Source organism: Camelus bactrianus, chromosome 35, assembly GCF_048773025.1.
Source record: "Camelus bactrianus isolate YW-2024 breed Bactrian camel chromosome 35, ASM4877302v1, whole genome shotgun sequence".
In the NCBI taxonomy this organism is placed as follows: Eukaryota; Metazoa; Chordata; class Mammalia; order Artiodactyla; family Camelidae; genus Camelus; species Camelus bactrianus.
Window position 1 is genome coordinate 44,135 of NC_133573.1, and position 21,273 is coordinate 65,407.

Below are 21,273 nucleotides of genomic sequence, written 5' to 3' on the forward strand. Positions count from 1 at the left end.
AAGGGCACCCTACCACATTTCTCTTTAATTTTAGAGTGACATATTTCACTTTTAACACTGCTTCCTTTTCTGGCACCTTCTTCAAAGTCACCAAACTGCCAGTGGTGGGTTTTGATAGTTTGCCTCATAGTTTGCCTCCCAGTCCCTCAGTATATCTATAAGATCCCTTCTGTGTCAACACAATTTTCCTCTTAGAACAACTACTCCAGTAACTTCATGGATTGGGGTATTATACTTCATTGTGATACTGCAGGACTCCTTTCACAGGTCTCCTATTCATTTCTTTCACTTTTGTTACCTCTAATGGCTTTACCTGACTTCCTTAAGCTTCTCTGACCTCTTCAACCTAGTACCAATCTTACTGTGGACTTAAGTCAATTAGTGGACAGGACTTCTCTTCTTTATAGACAAGGAATTTAACTGAAATTGGGCATGTATGAGGTGGAGAACCCCATAATAGAATGCTATGGTAAGTAGAAGTAGTTCTGTCCATGCCCACCCCCCCAAGATCCTCCAATATAACATAACACAAGAGAAACTTGATGGGTGCTAATAGTTCAAGAATTATTAGATAAGGTACTCCTGGTTCCTACTTGTATCCCATGCAACACTTTCATTCTGGCTGTTTAAAAGCCAAATGGAAAGGATACTGGCTATTCCAAGACTGGAGATGCTAACATGTTCCCCTTCAAATCTAATAGAACTCTATCCTGAGGTCTATTTAAATGTTCCCATAACTATATACTTCAACCCTCAATCCACCCTTATCAGACTTTCCCCTTCCCACTCTAGCCCTTAAACTCTCTATAATCACTCAGCTTTAGGCTTCTTTTGCCCTTCTGGGGATTTTTGGAAATGTAGGGACCCTAAAAGCAACTACCACATATGGAAAAGACTAATTGGAAACAGAGTGGATATTTTACCAACTCAAATGAATTTGAAAAATACCCAGATAGCTGCTTGGTGTCTTCCTATTCCCCATTCCAAAATTGAGTTTACAGTCACCTTGACATGTATCCAGATGTCAGGCTTCCTCCCACACTCACAGAGGCCTGCAGACCTGGGCAGATGTCACATACCAAACCAGCCTCATCCTCACTACCACTGAGTGTATTCCATCACGTTTTGTTTCTCTTTGGCTGATCTAGTAGCTACTGGCAGTGCTATGTTGTTGGGAGTGAGACAGTTACTGGCATAGACGTGTGGATGCATGGCTTGGGGACCAGGCAGGAACCCATGTGGATGATGCATAGACACATGGACAGTACACAGATTCCTTTTCTGCATCTCTGCTCCAAGACAATGAGGATAGTTAGACACTTTAACCCAAATGGCAATAGAAGCAGACACTCAGCCTGAGATTCTGGACTTGGACCATTTTACTTGGCTTGTAAGACAATGATACATATATGAGCTGATGACAACCTCTGGTATATCGTAGCACCACATTTACTTAAACCAGGATGACTTCCCATTGTCCACCTTTGTAAACAATGTCTTACTGGAACATAGTTATGCCCATTTGTTTACCTATTGCATGGGTGCTTTCACTGAATAGTTGTGACAGAGAACCTATATCTCAAAAAGCCTAAAATATTTACTACCTGGCCTTTTATGAAGAAGTTCCCATAGACACGGAGAATGCTGAGGAAGGTGGAGAAGAGGAGGAAGGAGAAGTACTCCCTATACCTTCACAGTCTGGCTTCCTTGGACATCTCCCTGCTGCACTTCTCATCTTTCCCTTATACACTGCTCCATTTTCTTTCTCACAAATGTGTGCACCCAGTCACTTTCTTATCTGACCAAATACATCCCTTTGGAACTGGTCCAATTGGCTAAATTCCTGTGGAAAGAGGGTATCTATGTTAGGAGAGGGTCCATGTGTTAGGGAAGTACAGGCATGCTGAGCATAATGCCAATAGTGAGCATCTCCAGATAATACAATGAAGGGTTGTTCATTTCCATCTTTAATCTTTATTTTCTAATTATGATAAAAGATATTCATTTAACTAAACATATATAATTATGGAACAGATGTAAAATGTTAAAAGCCCTTTACTAACAAAAATACCCAGGAATCCCCGCCAAGAGGAAAATGCTTGAATTATACTTGTTGTATACAGCCTTGCTTACATTTGTGCCATGGATTTTCTATTTTTCTTGTTTGCCAAGGAAACTTAAGCCGCCTTTGGCAACTTTACAAGGGGGGAGAGATGTATCAAGAAGGGGGGCTATGAAGGCCTTCCAGTGCAGGGCAGCCCACAGAAAGTGGTGGCATGTGTTAAGATGTGACTATTAAATAGCTTTTTCTAATCTCCTCTCACCATGAACTACACACCCATATTCGTACTGTAATCAGTGGATCTAGCATGACTCTGCTAAATGAAAAACAGCATGAATTACTTTTGCTTTCAGCTTTAGTTTTATTACCATCATACTAGATGGACCAAGAAAAGATGAACCTCCTCACTCTTTTTTAGCTTTCATGAAGGAGAGTCAGACTGGTAGGAGGAGTTAGTGAGCAAGGAGTGAGAGGCACTGAGAACTGTTCTTGTATCCCCAGTGTGTGGAGCAGGTATGTCCTTGTCTTTTACATGCAGTACAAAATTGATTTCTTTTCTCATTTTATTGAAATAGAGTCGATTTACAATGCTGTGTTAGTTTCTTGTGTACAACACAGTGATTGATATATATATATGTCCTTTCTCATTATAGGTTATTACAAGATGCTGAATATAGTTCAATAGGACTTTGTTGCTTATCTATTCTGTATGTAGTAGTTAGCAAGATTGATTTCAGATTCAAAGTGACACCTGAGGAAGGGCAAGTAGCCTGCTGTCTGGCATGCAGGGGTCTGTGGCTGGCTTTAGTTCAAAGGAAGCTCAGCTTCTCTGTATGGACCAGTAGCAGCTGCAAAGTGACAGCCAGACACATTGTGTCCCCCTCGATGTGCTGCTCCTTGAGAGAGTCCTCCTGGGAGCCTGCCTGTCTTGCTCTGTCAAGGTCTCTGGGCTGGCGTTAGAATTCAGAGAATAAGACAATCCCTGGCAAGGAGGTTATAGGGAACTGTCATCTATAGAGATTGTTTCTTTTTAATGTTTCTATTAGTCAATTTAAGAAAGCTCACAGTGAGAGCTCTGTAAATCTCTATGTAGAGATAAATTTAGTCCCCTCACCCCTGATCTTTATTAGTTAAACTTTACGATCACATCAAAACTATCTTTCTCTTTCTGTCTCTCTGGCTTCCTCTTCCTCCCTCTCATTCTCTCTCTTCCCCTGTCCCCCAACCCCCGCCCCCTCATTTGTGGGTTTGTTTTTCATAAGAACATTGGAATCATTTGTAGCATGTTTTATACATACACAACCTAGGTTTAACAATCCCTTTGGGTGATTATTTTTTCTGTAGATCACATTTTGAAAACCAACCTGGAACAGGATTGAATAGCTGCAGTTTGTTAATTTGATGTTAAAAATTATGTGGCTTATTCACAGCTAAGAAATCACAGGTCTGTTTCTTTAAAACATTTTTTATTGAGTTATAGTCGTTTTACAATGTTGTGTCAAATTCCACTGTAAAGCACAATTTTTCAATTATATATGGACATACATACATTCATTGTCACACATTTCACTGTGAGGTACCACAAGATCTTGTATACATTTCCCTGTGCTATACAGTATAATCTTGTTTATCTATTCTGCATATGCCTGTCAGTATCTACAAATTTTGAACTCCCAGTCTGTCCCTCCCCCCGCCCTGCCCTCTTGGCAACCACAAGTTTGTATTCTATGTCTATGAGTCAGTTTCTGTTTTGTATTTATATTCATTTTAAAATTTTTTGAGATTCCACATATGAGAGATCTCATATGGTAATTTTCTTTCTCTTTCTGGCTTACTTCACTTAGAATGACATTCTCCAGGAGCATCCATATTGCTGCAAATGACGTTATGTTGTCGGTTTTTATGGCTGAATAGTATTCCATTGTACAAATATACCACTTCTTCTTCATCAAGTCATCTGTTGATGGACATTTAGGCTGTTGACATCTCTTGGCTATTGTAAATAGTGCTGCTATGAACATTGGGGTGCAGGTGTCTTTTTGAAGTAGGGTTCCTTCTTGATAGAGGCCCAGGAGTGGGATCACTGGGTCATATGTTATGTCTATTCCTAGTCTTTTAAGGAATCTCCATATTGTTTTCCACAGTGGCTGCACCAAACTGCATTCCCACCAGCAGTGTAAGAGGGTTCCCTTTTCTCCACAGCCTCTCCAGCATTTGTCATTTGTGGACATTTGAATGATGGCCATTCTGGCTATTGTGAGGTGATACCTCACTGTAGTTTTGATTTGCATTTCTCTGATAATTAGTGATATTGAGCATTTTTTCTTGTTCCTATTGATCATTTGTATGTCTTCCTTGGAGAATTGCTTGTTTAGATCTTCTGCCCATTTTTGAATTGGGCTGTTGGTTTTTTCTTATTATGTCGTATGATCTACTTACATTTTCTGGAGATCAAGCCTTTGTTGGTTTCAGCATTTGCAAAAATTTTTTCCCATTCCTTATATTTTTGTTTTGTTTTACTTATGGTTTCCTTTGCTGTGCAGAAGCTTGTAAGCTTAGTTAGGCCCCATTTGTTTATTCTTGCTTTTAATTATACTACTTGGGTAGACTGCCCTAGGAGAACATTTTTGAGCTGTATGTCAGATAATGTTTTACCTATGTTTTCTTCTAGGAGGTTTATTGTATCTTGTGTTATGTTTAAACATTTGATCCATTTTGAGTTTATTTTTGTGTATGGTGTAAGGGAATGTTCTAGCTTCATTGATTTACATGCTGCTGTCCAGTTTTCCCAAAATCATTTGCTGAATAGACTATCTTTATTCCATTGTATATTCTTGCCTCCTTTGTCGAAGATTAGTTGACCAAGAGCCTGTGGGTTCATTTCTGGGCTTTCTATTCTATTCCACAGACCTGGTTTTTATAAAGTTGTTTCTCTCACATTTTCCTGCAGCTTCCTTTAACTTTTCCATTTAAAGAGGGGACTGGACAACACTGGTCATTATAATGTAGCTGTTAGAGGATCCTGTTTTACCTTTGTATTCTTTTCTCCCACAATGAAGAATCAGACAAAAGGTGATGGTACAGGAGCAGTGTTTGAATTTTCTTGCTGCTTTGCTCTGAAAAAAAAATTATAGACCTTGTTTCTTAGTAACCTGAAGTTTGCAGGTTGTGTTCAAATATGTAACCCAATTTGTTTAGTGCAGTTGTTGTGGATAAATCTCCATCTAATTCAGTAAGCATGCATTGAAATCCCATTTTGTGCTGCATTCTATGCTCATATATAAGCTTTGACTTATCTGATTTTATTATCAAAACATCCTCCAGACTGGACTTACCATTTTTTTCATATTACCCCTATAATTATTCTTAAAAACTTAGGTTTAGCTAGGTGAGGCTTCTTGTTTAAGGCCACACAAGTAGTAACTGATAAAGCTGGTATGTTTTAAAAATATTTTTGATAGTATTTGAGGCATCTTGAATACTTGACCTATAAATATGGAACTGAATAGTTGAGACATTTGAATATAATATCATGTTTATATAGTCTGATTATGAAATATGCATAGATATTATAGGGAAATTTTAATATAATGCCAATCAGAAATATGCCAGAAGAACCATGGTATAACTGTTTTTAATACTTAATTTTTAAAATCAAATTTGCCTTGGAAAACAATTACAAGGGAATCTCATATCCTTTTCACCTAGATTTACCCACCGGTGGCATTTTCCTAGATTTGCTTCCTCTCTCTAAATATATGTATATGTCTATCAATATAATAAAAAACAATATTTGCATTTTCATTCTTATTTTCATTTATGGGATTAAGTTGCAAAAATCCTGACCCCTCTCAGCTAAGTACCTTGGCCTAAATCTCTCAAGATTCAGGACATCCTCCTGAAACAGAAGAAGAGTGGCAAGTGGAAGAAGGAGCAACTGTGTGGGAACATTGACCTAAAGTGTGCAGTCTCCTTCTCAAAAAGGGGAGGCAGGAGGGTGGGAAAAGTCTTCAGTAGTTTACCTATGAGGATGATGTTACCTGTGCGTTTTTCCATACATAGACTTCATTATGTTCAGGTAGTTTATTTTTATTCTTAATTGTATTTTGTTTAGTTTTCACATATTTGTAGACTTTGCAGTTTTATTCCATCTATTAATTTCCAGTTTCATTTCATTGGGTTCAGAAAAGATACTTTTTATGAGTTTAACCTTTTAAAATTTGTTGACTTGTTTTGTGGCCTAAAATATGGTCTATCCTTGGAAATATTCCATGCCCATCTGGGAAAACGTGTTTTCTCTTGTTGGATGAGCGTGTTCTGTACATGTCTATTAGGTTCAATTAATCTATAGTGTTATTCAAGTACTCTGTTTTTTCTACCTATTATTGCAAGTAAGGTATTAAACTATTGTATTATTGTTAAGTGATCTGTTGCTCAATTCTTTCAGTGTTTATTTCATATATTTTGGAACTCTGATGTTCAGGTATACATATTTAGAATTGTTTATCTTCTAGATAAACTTGAGTCTTTTAACATAATATCCTTCTTTGTCTCTTTTAACAGTGCTTGAAATACATTTTTTATCTCATATAGATATAACCACAACAGTACTCTTTTGTTGTTATTTGAATAGAAAATCTTCCTGGGGTGTACAGTAAGGTGGTAGTTGCTCAGGCTGACCTGTCTCCAACCTGTCTGGTGGCAAACCAGCACTCATTCACTCCTTCTAGTCTAGGCTTCTCCAGCCTTTCTATCTGTTTCAGTCTTTCTCCAAGTAGCCAATGGGACTTGTCTCCTCTGTGTAGGACCCCAGGACTGGGATGCCAAGTCTGTGGCTTGACCTACTCCCTCCTCAGGGTTAGGGTCTGTTTGCACAGTCTTCCTTTTCCTCTTAGTCCTTCCCTAGTTGCACAGGTCCCAACCTGAAGTTTTTACTCCTCCCTAATTATGTGGAAATATCTCTTGAAATCTTGTTTGTATAGGAGTTCTGCCAGTTTTCAGTCATTTTTTTGTAAGAAGTTATTATCCCTAATCTTGACCCCCCTCCTCTGTAAACAGTATTCTTGATTGGTAGGTTCCCCCCTACCCCATCACTCAGTTTTTAGCAATTTAAACATATCATTCCACTGCCTTCTGGCCTCCAAATATTTTGTTGATAAATTGACTGACAATCTTATTGGATGTGATGAGTTACTGCTTTTTGTTGCTTTCAAGATTCTCTCTTTGTCTTTTGACAGTTTGATTATAATATGCCTCAGCATTGGTCTCTGATGATTTATCCTACTGGAGTTTGTTGAATATCTTGCATTTGTAGATTTATATATTTCATTGCATTGGGAATTTTTTAGCCATTATTTCCTCAAATAATCTCTCTGCCCTGCCTCTCCCTTCTGCTTTAGGGACTTTCATAATGTATATACCTGTCTATGTGACAGTATTCCATAAGTTTCTTAGGCTGTATTCACTTTAAAAAAATTATTTCTTCCTTCTGCTCCTGAGACTTGATAATTTCAAATGTCCTGTCTTCAAGTTTGCTGAGTCTTTTTCCCTGTGCAAGTCTAATCCCCTTTATATGTATTCAAATGCTCTTCCCCTGAGCTTTACCCCCAAGTCTAATTCCCTGTAGAAAATGTGTAAATTCATTCATTGTATTTTCCAGCCTCAGAATTTCAGTTTGGTTCCTTTTTTATTATTTTTATCTCCTTGTTCATTTTCTAATTTTGTTCACATATTGTTTTTCTGATTTTCTTTAGTTATTTTTCTGAGTTTTCCTTTAGCTTTTTAAGCATATTTTTAAAAAGTTATTTTAAAGTCTTTGCCTAAAACATCTAATGCACATGTTTCCTCAGGGTTGTTTTTTTTTTTTTTACCACTTTATATTCTTCCTTTGGAAGGGCCATATTTTCATTTATTTTGTATGCCTTGTGATTTTTGTTGTTGTTGTTGAAAAATTGGATATTTATTTATCTATTTATTTATTTTAAATGGAGGTACTCAGTATTTAACCCAGGATCTTTGACATGTTAAGTACATGCTCTACTACTGAGTTATTACCCTCCCACCCCCTGAAAATTGAGCATTTATGAAAGCAGTCACCTTTCCCATTCTTTGCATACTGGCCTTTTGACAAGGAAGTCTTTTCCTAAGCTGGCTCTTGATTTTGAAACTTGGGATTAAGCTTAGGAGAAGTTGTAAAGTCTTTTTAGGCTTTTTTGAGCATGCATCTTCCCTGGGCCTGTGTGTTGCTTTTTCAGTTTTCCCATATATGTGCTCCTTTTAAGTATATTAATTTCCCAAAGGATGTCTCCTTTGAACTTTTGATTGTCTATTGTGTGTCGCCACCCTGAAAAGAAAAAGAAAAATTCAGTTTCTCTTCTCAACTTTCTATTCTCTATACTTATTTCTGGTCACCACATACGTGAGCATTTTTTCACAATAAGCAATTCTGACACTAACTTCCAAGAGTTAGTTTATACCCTACATATTAAGGGCTCAGTCCCACAAGACTTCTCAGTTCAGATGCAATTACAAATCCAGGTTGTCACCTGTGCTTCTGACTAACTGGCTGTACATTGGAGTTTCCCATCTCTTCCCCAGGCTCAATGATTTGCTAGGATGGCTTAAGAACTCAGGAAGGATAGTTTGCTTACTAGATTACTGGTTTATTTTAAAAAAGGATACAGCCTATAAACAGCAAAATAGGAGATGCAAAGGGAAAGATATCAAGAAAAGCGTGTGGAGCTTCCATGACCCCTTTGGATGTGCCACCTTCTAACAACCTCCACATATTCATCAAGCCAGAAACTCTCTGAACCCCTTCAGTTAGGTTTTATTTATTTTTTTAATGGAGGACTTCTTAGATAGATATGGTTGAGTAAATTATTGGTCATTGGTGATTAACTCAACTTTCAACTCTTCTCTGCTCCCCAGTGGTTGGAGCATCAGGATAAATGTTGCAACTTTCTAATAACATTGATTCCTCTAGCAACCAACTCCATTCTGTAGTGATCTAGGGGCTTTACAAAATCACCTCATTAACATAAACTCAGTTGTGGTTGAAAGGTGCTTGTTATAAATAACGAAAGACTCTCCTTTCATCTTTATCAGTCTGGAGCTATTTTAGGAATTGAGGACAAAAGACCAAAAGTTACAAGAAAAATAATTTCATCTCTCTCATCACATAGGGTTTTAAGAGCTATATACCAGGAATAAGGACAATGATCAAATTTGTATTTCTTATTATACATCTCAATATCACACACCCATAATATCTTGTCATAGGTGTCTGCAGGTCATTCTCCCTGCAGCTTTCCCAAGCAATGCCCACTGCTTCTCCCTGCCTAAGATCCAAATAAGGGAAAACATAACAGTCCTTCAGGCAGCCCATGAGATGTCAGAACATTGTAAATGCAATCTGCTCTGCTCTGTTTATTTTGAAAAAGGGAATTGGAAACTCAACTGATGCCTTAGATAGTCTATTTTATATATTCACTGGTAACCTCTTGCTCTAGGCATCTGTGGAGCTGTCTCTCCACATTTTTCCTTGAGAAATACCTGCTGCTTCTATCCACCTGATATCCAAGTTTTATCACCACCTACCCCTCTGCCACCCTTCCCTGAGTTTCATGTGAGGTGAAACAGAGACCTGAAGAGGCAGCCCTGACAGGTTAGAACATTATAAAATTCCCTCTCTCTGAATCAGGGGAGGGAATTGGGAAATGATTTGCCACTTCCTTAAAGACCTTACCACAATGGGGACCGAGGGCAACAGAAACACCACAGAATTTCCTACCATTTTGAATGAGGCTGTTTCTTGATTTGGTATTTGGTTGGTTGCTTTGGACCTTTGACTGTTTTATGGAACTACTGTAAGGTTATTCTAGCCAGTATTTTGGTTGTTGTTTATATCTCGTTGGGGAAACAAGAGCTTAGAGTTTGCTAGTCTGTCATTTTGCTCAAGTATGTAGATTTTCAATCCTTTCTCAGTGACATTCACTCAGCCTTTGTGAGAACCATTTACCTCATTTCCAAAGTAGTTATATTAATTTCTAACTTTCAGTCTCTTGTGAATATCAGTTTAGCTGGATATGTAAGTTATTATCAAAGGGCTTGGTATATTGTAGGCCTTCAGTGCATCATAACAATAACTTTAATTATATTATTATTTTGAAATAACACTTTGGAGAGTGATATTATATTATTTCACTACCAATATCATGAGAGACTTGAGGGAATGATGGGGGAAAACCTCTGCAGTATGCTAATTCTAGGTTACATATTGTCTCATGGAAAGCACAGAACTCTTACTTACCTTATCCTAAGTTGATAGATGCTTTGTATAAGTCTGAGTTAGAGAATGACTTTATAATCTGATTTCCACTAAGAAGCTCTTCTAGGTTGGCAGGTTGCCATGGCATCCAGACCCAAAATGATGGACCCAATTTGTCTGCTGGAAAGTGTCAAGGAGCTTTCAGTGAACCAAAAATCTCTGCAGATTCTTGGTGAGATTTCTTTGCCAGTGCTGGTGGTGGCCATTGTAGGACCGTATCATACAGGCAAATCCTACTTGATGAACCATCTTGCAGGTCAGAATCATGGTGAGTGTTGTACTGGGTCAAGGACCAATTGCTTGATTCTAGCTAATACCTCAGCTTCTTAATTTTTGTCCTGATCATGTGTAGGGAGAACCAAACTTCTCTTAACAAATCAACTTTCCACTCCTATTTCTTACTGCTAAACCACTGTCTTACTGTAATTCATTATCATATTGTATGTTTTATTCCTGTAAAGCAAAATTTCTCCTACCAATTCTCACAATCCTACCTTATTTTACATGCTTAAGCACTGGACTCTTACAATTCTGTCTACTCACTCTTGAAACACATTTTGCTTTTTTATGGAATATTCTCATCAACATATAAATGTGTTCAAATGTCTATAATCTTAAAAATATTTCCTGTATGTCATATACTACTGTGGCTAACACCTCTCCCCACTTTTGAAAAATTTGTCTGACAAAAAATATAATCTTGATTTTTTTCCCACCTTTTTCTCTTCCCATGTCTGTCTTCAGTCCATTTCTCTCTGGCTTTGAACCTCACCATTCTTTCAAGATACTCTTGTTATGATTATCAGTGACTTCCATTTTGTCTGATTCATGGATTCCCCTTTGCCTCTATGTTGAGCCCTTGCTTGGTATCTTTATCACAATTAATATTCCTTCCTCCTTGAAACAGATGACACACAAAGTAGGACATTCTTGAGGAAATGGAGAAAGCACCAACTCGTATGCTGGGATACTGACATTCCAATAGATCTGACTCTGTAGCCCCTTGGTGGTTTAGATTATCTGCTCTAACTGAATGCTGCTTTCTCCCCTCTCCTCACAGGCTTTCCTCTAGGCTCTACAGTGCAGTCTGAAACCAAGGGCATCTGGATGTGGTGTGTGCCTCACCCACGCAAGCCCAATCATACTCTGGTGGTCCTTCTGCACAATTAGAGCCTGGGGGATGTGCGAATGGTAAAGCAGAAATTCACAGTTAAATCCTTTTTATTCTGGATTTTCCCCTTATCTCTCCATGGTCCTAGAAATTTTACTTCTTTAATCTGTAAAATCTAGAAATCAATTATAGTAAATAAGGCAAACTATGATTTGTTTGAATCTCACTTCTAGGTAAGTTATCATGGTGTCTTAGATAAATTCTTTTATTTCTTGGCACTGTGTGGAAGACTTGATTACATTTAGTAAGTCATTATTGAACGGCTGAGTTCCAGGCCTTTGGACTTAGCATTGTAGATATCAGTGACTAAAGTAAATGTCCTGCCCTAAAAGAGTCTTTAGTTCAATTGACAAGACATTATCTGCAGTCAGATTTAATACCATGTAATTGGGAAAGAAGCAGGCTGGAGAGAAGAAGAAATTACATTGCATTGCAATCCCCAATTTCTGGGAATTTCATGGGAGCTCCATGGCTGGAATGGCTTTTTTGAGTTATCCTGATTTTGGGACCGGGGCGCTGATACATTTTTGAAGAGCTGCTCCAGAAGCCTTTCTAATTAAGAGGGCTGACACCTGAATACTGTCTTCCACCAGCACTCCCAACAGCTGGGGGAATAAGTCCTTCAGTTTTGAAAGGCAATCCAGGCAGCACCTGACTTGTTTTGAGAACTTACAGTTAAGCATAACTAAGAAAGAGGAGAAGTATCAATCTGTGAGTGAGGAAATATTTCTGATTCACCTTCTTAGCTACAAGGTGAAGAGTGTATTTGAGGGTTGGATTTAAGAGACGGGTTTACATTTTCTATGGTGTAGTTCATCAACTACTCACAGAGTGTTCTGGAAATCTGTGAGACACCTCTGAATGTGCAAGTTCTATAAAAGTAAGTTTTTGTCCTACAAGAAACATTTTAAAATGGATTTTGGTGTTTTAGCTTTCTGCTAATGGGTGAAATGAACTATCCCTCCTTTCCCCCTTTTGAGACTTATTTGGAAATAGTACCTACATTTTTATAGCTCTCTCTTTTTTCTCAACAGGAGTTAGAAAGTCTGTGCTTATTTTTAAAGCCATATATCAAACAATGATATAATCTTGCTGTTGAAATAATTGTTTGTCATAACTGCTACTTTTTCTTATCCTAATTGATTATTTTTAAAAACTGGGTTTTGGGGAAAGAAAGTAATGAATAGACTCTTATCCCCCCAAACTCCCTTTTAGAATCTTCTCAACATAAACCACAGTTTTTGCATTTACACTGGGAGCAACTTTACATGCCATTTATAATAAAAAAAAAAGAAATTATTTCCAGTTTATGCCATCATTTAGACAATGCTATGATTTATACAACTTAGCCTGGGCTTTAAGGCCCTTGATTAGGCTGCATGAAAGCTCACCTTAACTTCTCCACTTGCCCTTTGCCCTCAAATGACTCTGTTCTAACTACAAGACCCCTGTCTTCTCCCATCTCTAATTTTGTTTCTCTGGGTTTTCCTGTCTAAAGGGTTCACCTTCATTTCTTCAGTTCCACATTTACCAGTTCTTTAATATTCAGCTCAAGATTTGAGGAAGCTTTCAGATCACATATTCTTTCTCCAAATTTCATAGCTCTGTTCTTCCTTGATAGACTTATAAATTTTAGTTTAGTGTTATAGCTATAGGTTTCACTGCTTATATACATTACTGAGAGTAAGCCTTTTACAGATACTTCTATCTTTTTTGCACTTACTGTTATGGATGTTTGTCCACTGCTTTTAAATAATCATGTTGAAAGAAAATTTTCAATTTTAGCATTGCTTTTTTAAAATCTAAGAACAGTGGGGGATATTTAGTAGCTCCCTGCAATTATTTATTGATTGGATATAATTTAAATACCCAGTTATGCCAACTATGGTGTATTTTATATGGACTCTGATTAATAAATATATGCAGAATGAATAAGTGCCCACACTCATCACTGAATACCTAATTACACAACAGGTACTGTATTAGTTTTTCTGTATATGTTATTTTACTTTATCCAATTGAGGAAAAAGAAAGCACTGTGAAAATTAGAATCCCTTTATATATGAAAAATTTGCAAACACAAGAAGTGTCTCTGTAATTGACAAAGTTGATATCTGCATTTACATCTGTCTTGAAGCAATTTCTTTGCATGGTGAGTATGTTAGCTGAAATATTAAATGAAACCATGATTGAAGAAGTGTACAGAAGAATTTCTAATGTAGGGGTAAACTTCTAACTCTCTTGTTCTAATGTGCTTTCTAGGATGAGTCTAAGAAAGATTCATGGATCTTTGCCCTGGCCATGGTTCTGTGCAGTAGCTTTGTCTAGAACAGCATGAGCACCATCAACCACCAGGCCCTGGAGCATCTGCAGTATCCTTCCAGGTCCTGAACCACCATGTTTCACTGAATTCATGGGAATGAGGATAGAGTCAGTCTCTCCTTTCCTGTCATTTAGTTTTCTTGGGTGGAGCAGAGGGGACCCATGGCAAAAGAGTGTGTTTATAATATTTTTATACTAGAGAAATATGGGAATTGTTGGTAGTGAGTTTCTTTTCCCTAACCAAATCTTAGTGATGCGACAGAGCTTGCAAAACATCAGGGCAAAGTCCTCTCAAACACCTGATAGAGTAGAAGATTCCACAGAATTTGTGAATTTCTTTCCAGACTTTATCTGGACTGTATGGGATTTCACCCTGGAGCTGCAGTTATGTGGTCAGCCTATCACAGAAGATGAGTACTTGGAGAATGCCCTGAAGCTGATTCCAGGTATCAGAGTATGGCCTGGGCAGTGTACAGTCCAACAGAGTGTGGGATCTACTAAACAATATCCCTCATCTCTGTGATTGCATTTGTATTTGAGACTAAATCAAAGCCTGTGGAAATGGTGGCTGGAAAGTGGGTTGCAAAGATCTAGGGGCTACAGTTGAAGTTTACTCAAGAAAAGTAAAGTGTAAAGTGAAATTACTCAAAACCAATATTTTTTTATACATCTTTAAATTTAGCATCCAGATTTAAATGGGTGCTGAAACATTCTTAAGACTGGACACTGTGTTTCCTATTCCTTCAATTTATCTCTGTTGAAGAAAACAAGTAATCAGCTAATTGTTAGACATGAAACTGCAGTGAAAAGCTTATCTAATGAACAAAATATAGATTTCACATATTATTCTTTTCAAAGAGGGATATAAAACTTTCTAATCCTGTATAATTATATCATCTACAAAATGATTGTATGTTCTAAATGAACCTGAAGAAGTGACTGTCTTTACAATCTATGCCTTTTCAATAATACTGACAATTATTAGAACATTCATTTTACCTTCCACATCATAGCTTTCTCCTAATTCCCACATGTTTAACCATGAGTTAATTACAAGGTAATAAATTATTTTCATGGGTTACATTTCCAAGGATGTGTGTCTATTGAATCCTTGAGAGAAATATCAATCCCAATTTATTCATTCTTACATTCATGTTTCTATTTATGATTTCTCAAAACAGCTATTAAGAAATTGGCTGGCAGGAGAGGACCAGATATAATCATTTACCTCAAAGAGTTTATAGATTAGTGGTGATACCTTAAAATTACATTTCAGGTACATTTATACTTCAGAGGTTTTTACTAAAAAATAGATAACACTGCATCAATTATTTTTAGCATCAAAACAGTTTTCCTTAAATAATGAGGATGTCATTCCTAATATTCCAATTACTGTCCATGATCCCTTGTTTGTAGCTCTCCTTTTTGGTTCCAAAGCTCAATTCCTACATGAGGTTGAGTTGAGCAGAAAGTTTCATGTGACCTTTCATCCTTTTAGCTGCTAGTTAAGCAAACACATCATAGACAACCACTCTACTATGTGCATGTCTGGAGAGACCAGCCATAGGTTTCCTTTACTGGATCAGATGTCTCCCTAAATTTCTCTGCAGTTATATCATTGGTATAAGTCTGATGTGCAAAGAAGTATTGAATGTCTATGTTAAAAGAGTTCTGTGTGTAGAAATGGCAAAGACACACAAATCCCTGCCATGAACACCTGTAACCCCCTCACCTCAAGACTCTACACACTCTAATCCCTGTTTTTCTGTCCCTCAGGGAAGAATCCCAAAGCCCAAACATCCAATCTACCCAGAGACTGCATCAGGCATTTATTTCTAAGATGGAAGTGTTTTGTCTTTGACTGGCCAACATAGGAAAAAAAAAATTCTAGCCAATATTGGGATGGTATCTCAAGACCAACTTGATCCTAAATTCCAGGAGCAAACAAAAAATTTCTGTTCTTACATCTTCGCTGATGCAAGGACCAAGACCCTCACAGAAGGAATCATGGTCACTGGGAAAGGTGAGTCTCTTTTTCCCATTTCCATGGGGACTGCTATGTGTTGAATATTTTATATAATGTGCTTTCTAGTATTTTTGTTTGATTCTATAAAGAATTCTGATTTTACAGAAATTTATACTCCATGAAGAAACTGTATACTTTATAATTATCTCACTTTGGGGGCTTTACAAATTCCTTCCCCAAATTGCAACTTTTGTCAATGATATCGGTGGCTCCCACTTATCTGAAAACATCCTCCACTTAGAATATAATCACTCTCTTGGTGTAAAGACAGAATACTGCATGTTTTCAAAGGAAGTCCTATACAACAAGTGTTCTTCACAAGGAGAATTCAAAAGATATTTTGAGAATTTAGAGTGGTCCAAAAATAAATATTAGCCCATAAATCACTGAAAATCCATTCAAAGCCTCAGAATTAGGAATAAATTAAACATGGTACACTTTGCCTCATCTGTCTATCTATGTAATCTATATTGCTTTCAATTTTTAAAATGAGAAACTTTATTTTCCAGGTAGCCCCTAGTATGTTAGATAGAAGTAGATATTAACTTTTTTAGTCCTGTGGCCTGGAAAACCATAAAAATGAAGAGTCAGTAAAAAAATGAAGGTGATAATAGTAGAAGGAGGTAGGGGTGCGTGTGTGTGTTTGTGTGTGTACATGTGTATATGACCCTAGAAGCATAGTCTCAGAATCCTGGAGCCATTGACTGATAACTTGATATTTAGCCCCTAAATTTCCTGGCTTCTTCAGGGCTGAGGACTCTGGTTGTGACCTACGTGGATAATATCAATAGCGAAGCAGTACCTCGCTTGGAGAATGCAGTGACAAATCTGGCCCAGCTGGAGAACTCAGCTGCCATTCAGAAGGCAGACAACCACTACAGCGAGCAGATGGCCCAGCGAGTGAGCTTCCCCACAGACATGCTGCAGGAGCTGCTGGAGGCGCACGCTGCCTGTGAGAGGGAAGCCCCTGCAGTCTTCATGGAGCACTCCTTCAAGGAAGACAAGCAGGAGTTACAGAGGAATCTTGTTGTAATCTGTTGTAGTATTTACCGTATGTCGCCTCCCCTTGAAGAACGAAACCTAGAAATGTTGTTACCGGTCCCATGGCTCATCTCTCACTCAAGGATAAAGTAGTCCATGTTCTCATGAGGGACAGAGTTTCAAAGGACTACATTTCCTTCTTTTTTGACTGCCAGAACTCAGGCAGTTTATCTGGAACTCTCTTTGACCTTCAATGAAAAATCAGAATGGATATCCTCTTGAAATAAATACTTCTGTGGATTCCAAGCCTGTCCAGAACACACAAGACATTCTTTAGCTGGCTTCTTTTTCTGTGAACACACTCCTATGGCTGGGAACCAAAATTTCTCTTTTCAGATCCACATCTCAGGCCACTTTCAGCTTAGGTTGCTCCTTGTTGTATCTATCATTGAAGACAGAGAGAATCACTGAATGTGGCAGCTTCAAGGAACCACAGAGATTAGGTAATGCAACTCCAACAGCTCAGATGAAATACCCAAAGGAGGTTAGGGAACTTCCCCATGGTCTTCCAGAGTTTTCAGAGCTGTGAATAAATCAAATCTTGTGACTGCTGTTTTATTACATGTCCTCCAACAGAATACTTTTCTCATGAGGAACACAGTTAGACCAATTCTTTTACCAGATCCTTTGGAAATTTACTTCCTCTGTTCCTTGCTTCTGGTGACAGCCCTCTAACTTTCTTCCCTCTAGGAAATCATAAAGAATAAGAAAGAGGATTTCTTGATGCAGAATGAAGAGACATCAATCAAATACTGCCAGACTAAACTTGATCAGCTTTCAAAGACACTAATAAAAAGTATCTCAGCAGGAACTTTCTCTGTTCCTGGAGGTCATGAACTCTACAGGAAAGCAAAGGAAATTATTGAAAAGGAATATCACCAAGTGCCCATGAAAGGAGTGAAGGTGAGGAATAAGGAAAACATGGGGAACCTACAGAATAGTCAAAGGGGTCTCCTGAAAATCTGAGAGTGCAGCTCCATGCATGCATAAAGAGAGAGTATGGGGCCATTCAAACAGCTGTGGCTTTTAAGGTTCATTGCATGCTATTTATTCCTGAAGAGAGTACAAATGTCAACTCCCAACCATGAGTACAGATTTCTTAAATCCACAAGAGACAGAACAGAAATTATTCATTTTTTTTTACTCAACAACATATTTGACGTGTTGAGCACTGATAATTTACAAGTCAGTCTTTGTACACAAGGCTGATCACAAGTGAGACAGGAAGTCAACTACATAGACAAGTTATAACACTCAGGAAAGAGCTACTTAGGTGTTAGAAACAAATATAATAATAATTAATAATTAATAATAATAATAATAATAATAAAATAATAAAAAACAATAAAAATGCAACTAATATATATTGAACTGTTGTTTCCTATAGCCAAAATGTTAAGCTCTTTCCCTAGACTCTTTAACTTAATCTTTCAAATAGCATTAAGAAGCATCTACATTATCAACATTTTAAAGATCTGAACTGAGAAGCATAGGCAGGTTAAAATAAGTTGTCTAAAGTTATAACCAGCTAGTGGCAGAGGAGAACAGCAGCACAATTTAGAAGCACTATTTCACACTGGTAAAGCAGATATGTAAAAGCACCAGAGATTTGGGGTTTGTAGAACTGAACATGATTCTGACTGGCTGGATTCTAGAGTGGGGAGAAGGTAGTAGCACTGGGCAAGAGACTGGAGAGAGACAGGTCACTCTAAGGGGCTTGGACTCATTGTAAGGAACCACTGTGGAACTTTAAACTTGAAGCAAAATTTACATGGACTTAGTTGTCTTTGCAGCACTAATTTCCCTATTGGAAATCTAATTTCTGTGCTCCTCCTTGGTTCCTCAGGCAAATGAGTTCCTCCAGAGGTTTCTGCAGTCCCAGGTGGCACTAGAGAAATCCTGCAGGCAGATAAAGCCCTCACTGATGGGGAGAAGGCCATAGCAGGTACGGGGTAGGGCTGGGCTCACAGTGGGATGCATATGTTCTTGCAGTGCCCTCTGACAGGTGTGAGAGCAAAACCTTCCCAATACTGGAGCTTCCTTCCTTTCTGTGGAACAACCCTGCTGCATTTGGAAACAGCAAAGGAAACTGTGATTGGATGCCAGATAGGCAGAGCCTTTTCTCTCACATTCTGAAGTGTGCTCTCGATGGTGTGGACATGGGGTGTGGGGGGAGGACTTCAGAGATTTCCTACCTCTCTCTTCAATTTGGTTTGGCCTCTGAGCTCAGGAGGGTGGAGGTCAATTCTTGCCTATTTTTTCCCTCTCTAATACCTTCCTGGGGCAGAAGAGTGGACCTGGAAGGAGACAGCTGAGAAGGAACAGGAGCTGCTGAATCAGAAACTGCAGGAGCAGCAGCAGCAGGTGGAGGCTCAGAAGAGAAGTCTCCAGAAACACATAGTCCAGATGATGGAGAAGCTGGTGAGAGAAAGAGAAAACCTGCTGAGAGAGCCAAACAAGATATTGGAGCATCAGCAGAAGGTGAATCAGGCTGTGGCAGTAGTAGAGCTTGATAGCTTTGCCCTGGTACCCCAGGAAGGGATGGGTGAAGGTTACAGCATGGTCATGCAGAGATCACAAGTGCATCTACTGCTTGTGATTTATTAAAACCCTGAAACCTTTGAATCCTTCCAAAACCTTTAAATTCGTCTCTGTAAGTAGACTTTGGAGAGTTCAGGATGAGTATTCCCCCCTCTACTCCAAGCCCTCAGAGAATATAAATAGGGTTGAATAGCCATTTAGAGAATTTTAAAATGATCTCACAGGCCTTGATTGAACAGATATTCCAACTATGTGTGTTTAATATGAACAACAACTAGTACGCTCTACCAAGATCACTACCTTTTACCAGGAGACCTGCTCAGCCCAAGGCCCTGAGGTAGATCTGTGCTGACATAAAACTACCAGAAATGTCCAGACTTAAAAACACATAGAAATAATAAATTTTACACTTGCTGCATTGCCTCCAGGTGTGGACAGATCCCCAAGCTATCATGTGGCTTGGAGGGATTTCTCTTATTGTTCATCTGAACATGATTTATAAGAGATTTCTATAATTTAGGGGTCATGTGTTTATAACAGATTTCTATAATATGGGTGACAGTGTCATCCTGAGTGGGACTGAGAATTAGTGCAGTCAGACCAAGGCTACCTCTCATTTGCATTTTTTGACTGGAAAATATTACATTTGTCCTCATGCCAGGCTTAGCCTCCTGGCAAAACCCTAAGGTATATGAATATTATTAAGGCTGTAAACTACACTTCCTCTTAATATTTAGGTCCAAACCAGGAAATATTCCTTGTTACAAGAGTCTCCTTTCATGATTAAGAGAGAACAATTTTAGGAATAAAACAAAGATAGTCAGACAAAGTTTTAAAGTTTGACAAAATGTAATCCTTGAAAAAATGGGGGACTTAAAAAGTTTTACTTCCTTCCTCATTTTTATTTTATTTTTTTTTTTAGGTCCAAGAAGATCTGTGTACTGAAGGATTTAGAAAGAAATGTGAGGAGATGAGTACAGAGATAAATGATTTGGGAGAGAGAATTGTTGATACTAAAAATGATGATAGTTCCTTGCTTGCACAAGCCTTGGACAACCTTGGCAAAAGAATCGCTTCATTATTGCCTGCCCCAGCTAACATTCTTGGTAATGTTATGAAAGTAGTGAGCTCACTATTTAAAAAGAAGTAGCTCTCCTTGTAAAGAAATCAGATATATAATATAATATACATGTATGTTCTCTGGCCTATTTCTGATGTGCATGTTTTTCACTTTCATCCAGCAATGCTTTAAATATAAAAAGTGATTTCTAGAGAATACTGATGCCTGGCCCACATTAGATAGAATAAATGCATGGACACTTTGATATAGTGTGTTCAGTTTTAGGAAATATATATGTGTGCAAAATCATATATATGTGTATGTACATATATACAAGAGTTTCACTGAGTCTTCACTTCTAATGGCAAAAGATTGGAAACCACTTAATGCTCATGTATGTAATTTGGTAATATATATTTTGCATGCATTTATACTAGAATACTAGGTTGCTAGTAAATAGATAGTGGAGCTCTATTCATATAAATATAGAACAATCTGGAAGATAGAATGTAGAGTGAAAAAATGAGGCACAAAACAGTTTGTATAATGTGTTCACCGTAAAAAAAAAAAAGGCAATTATTTTGGGCACTCATACACATGTATGTATAGTACATTTCTGGAAGATTCATTAGAAATTGGTATCATTGGTTCTTCCTGGAGAGGACAGCTTGGCATCAGGGATGGAAAGGACACATGCTTTTCATTATATACTCTATATTTT

General features: G+C 37.9%; 1 pseudogene; it reads left to right on the forward strand.

Moving 5' to 3' along the window:
- The first annotated feature begins 10,472 nt into the window (after positions 1-10,472).
- On the forward strand, positions 10,473-21,073 carry LOC141576002 (guanylate-binding protein 6-like; annotated as a pseudogene).
- Positions 21,074-21,273: the final 200 nt, after the last annotated feature.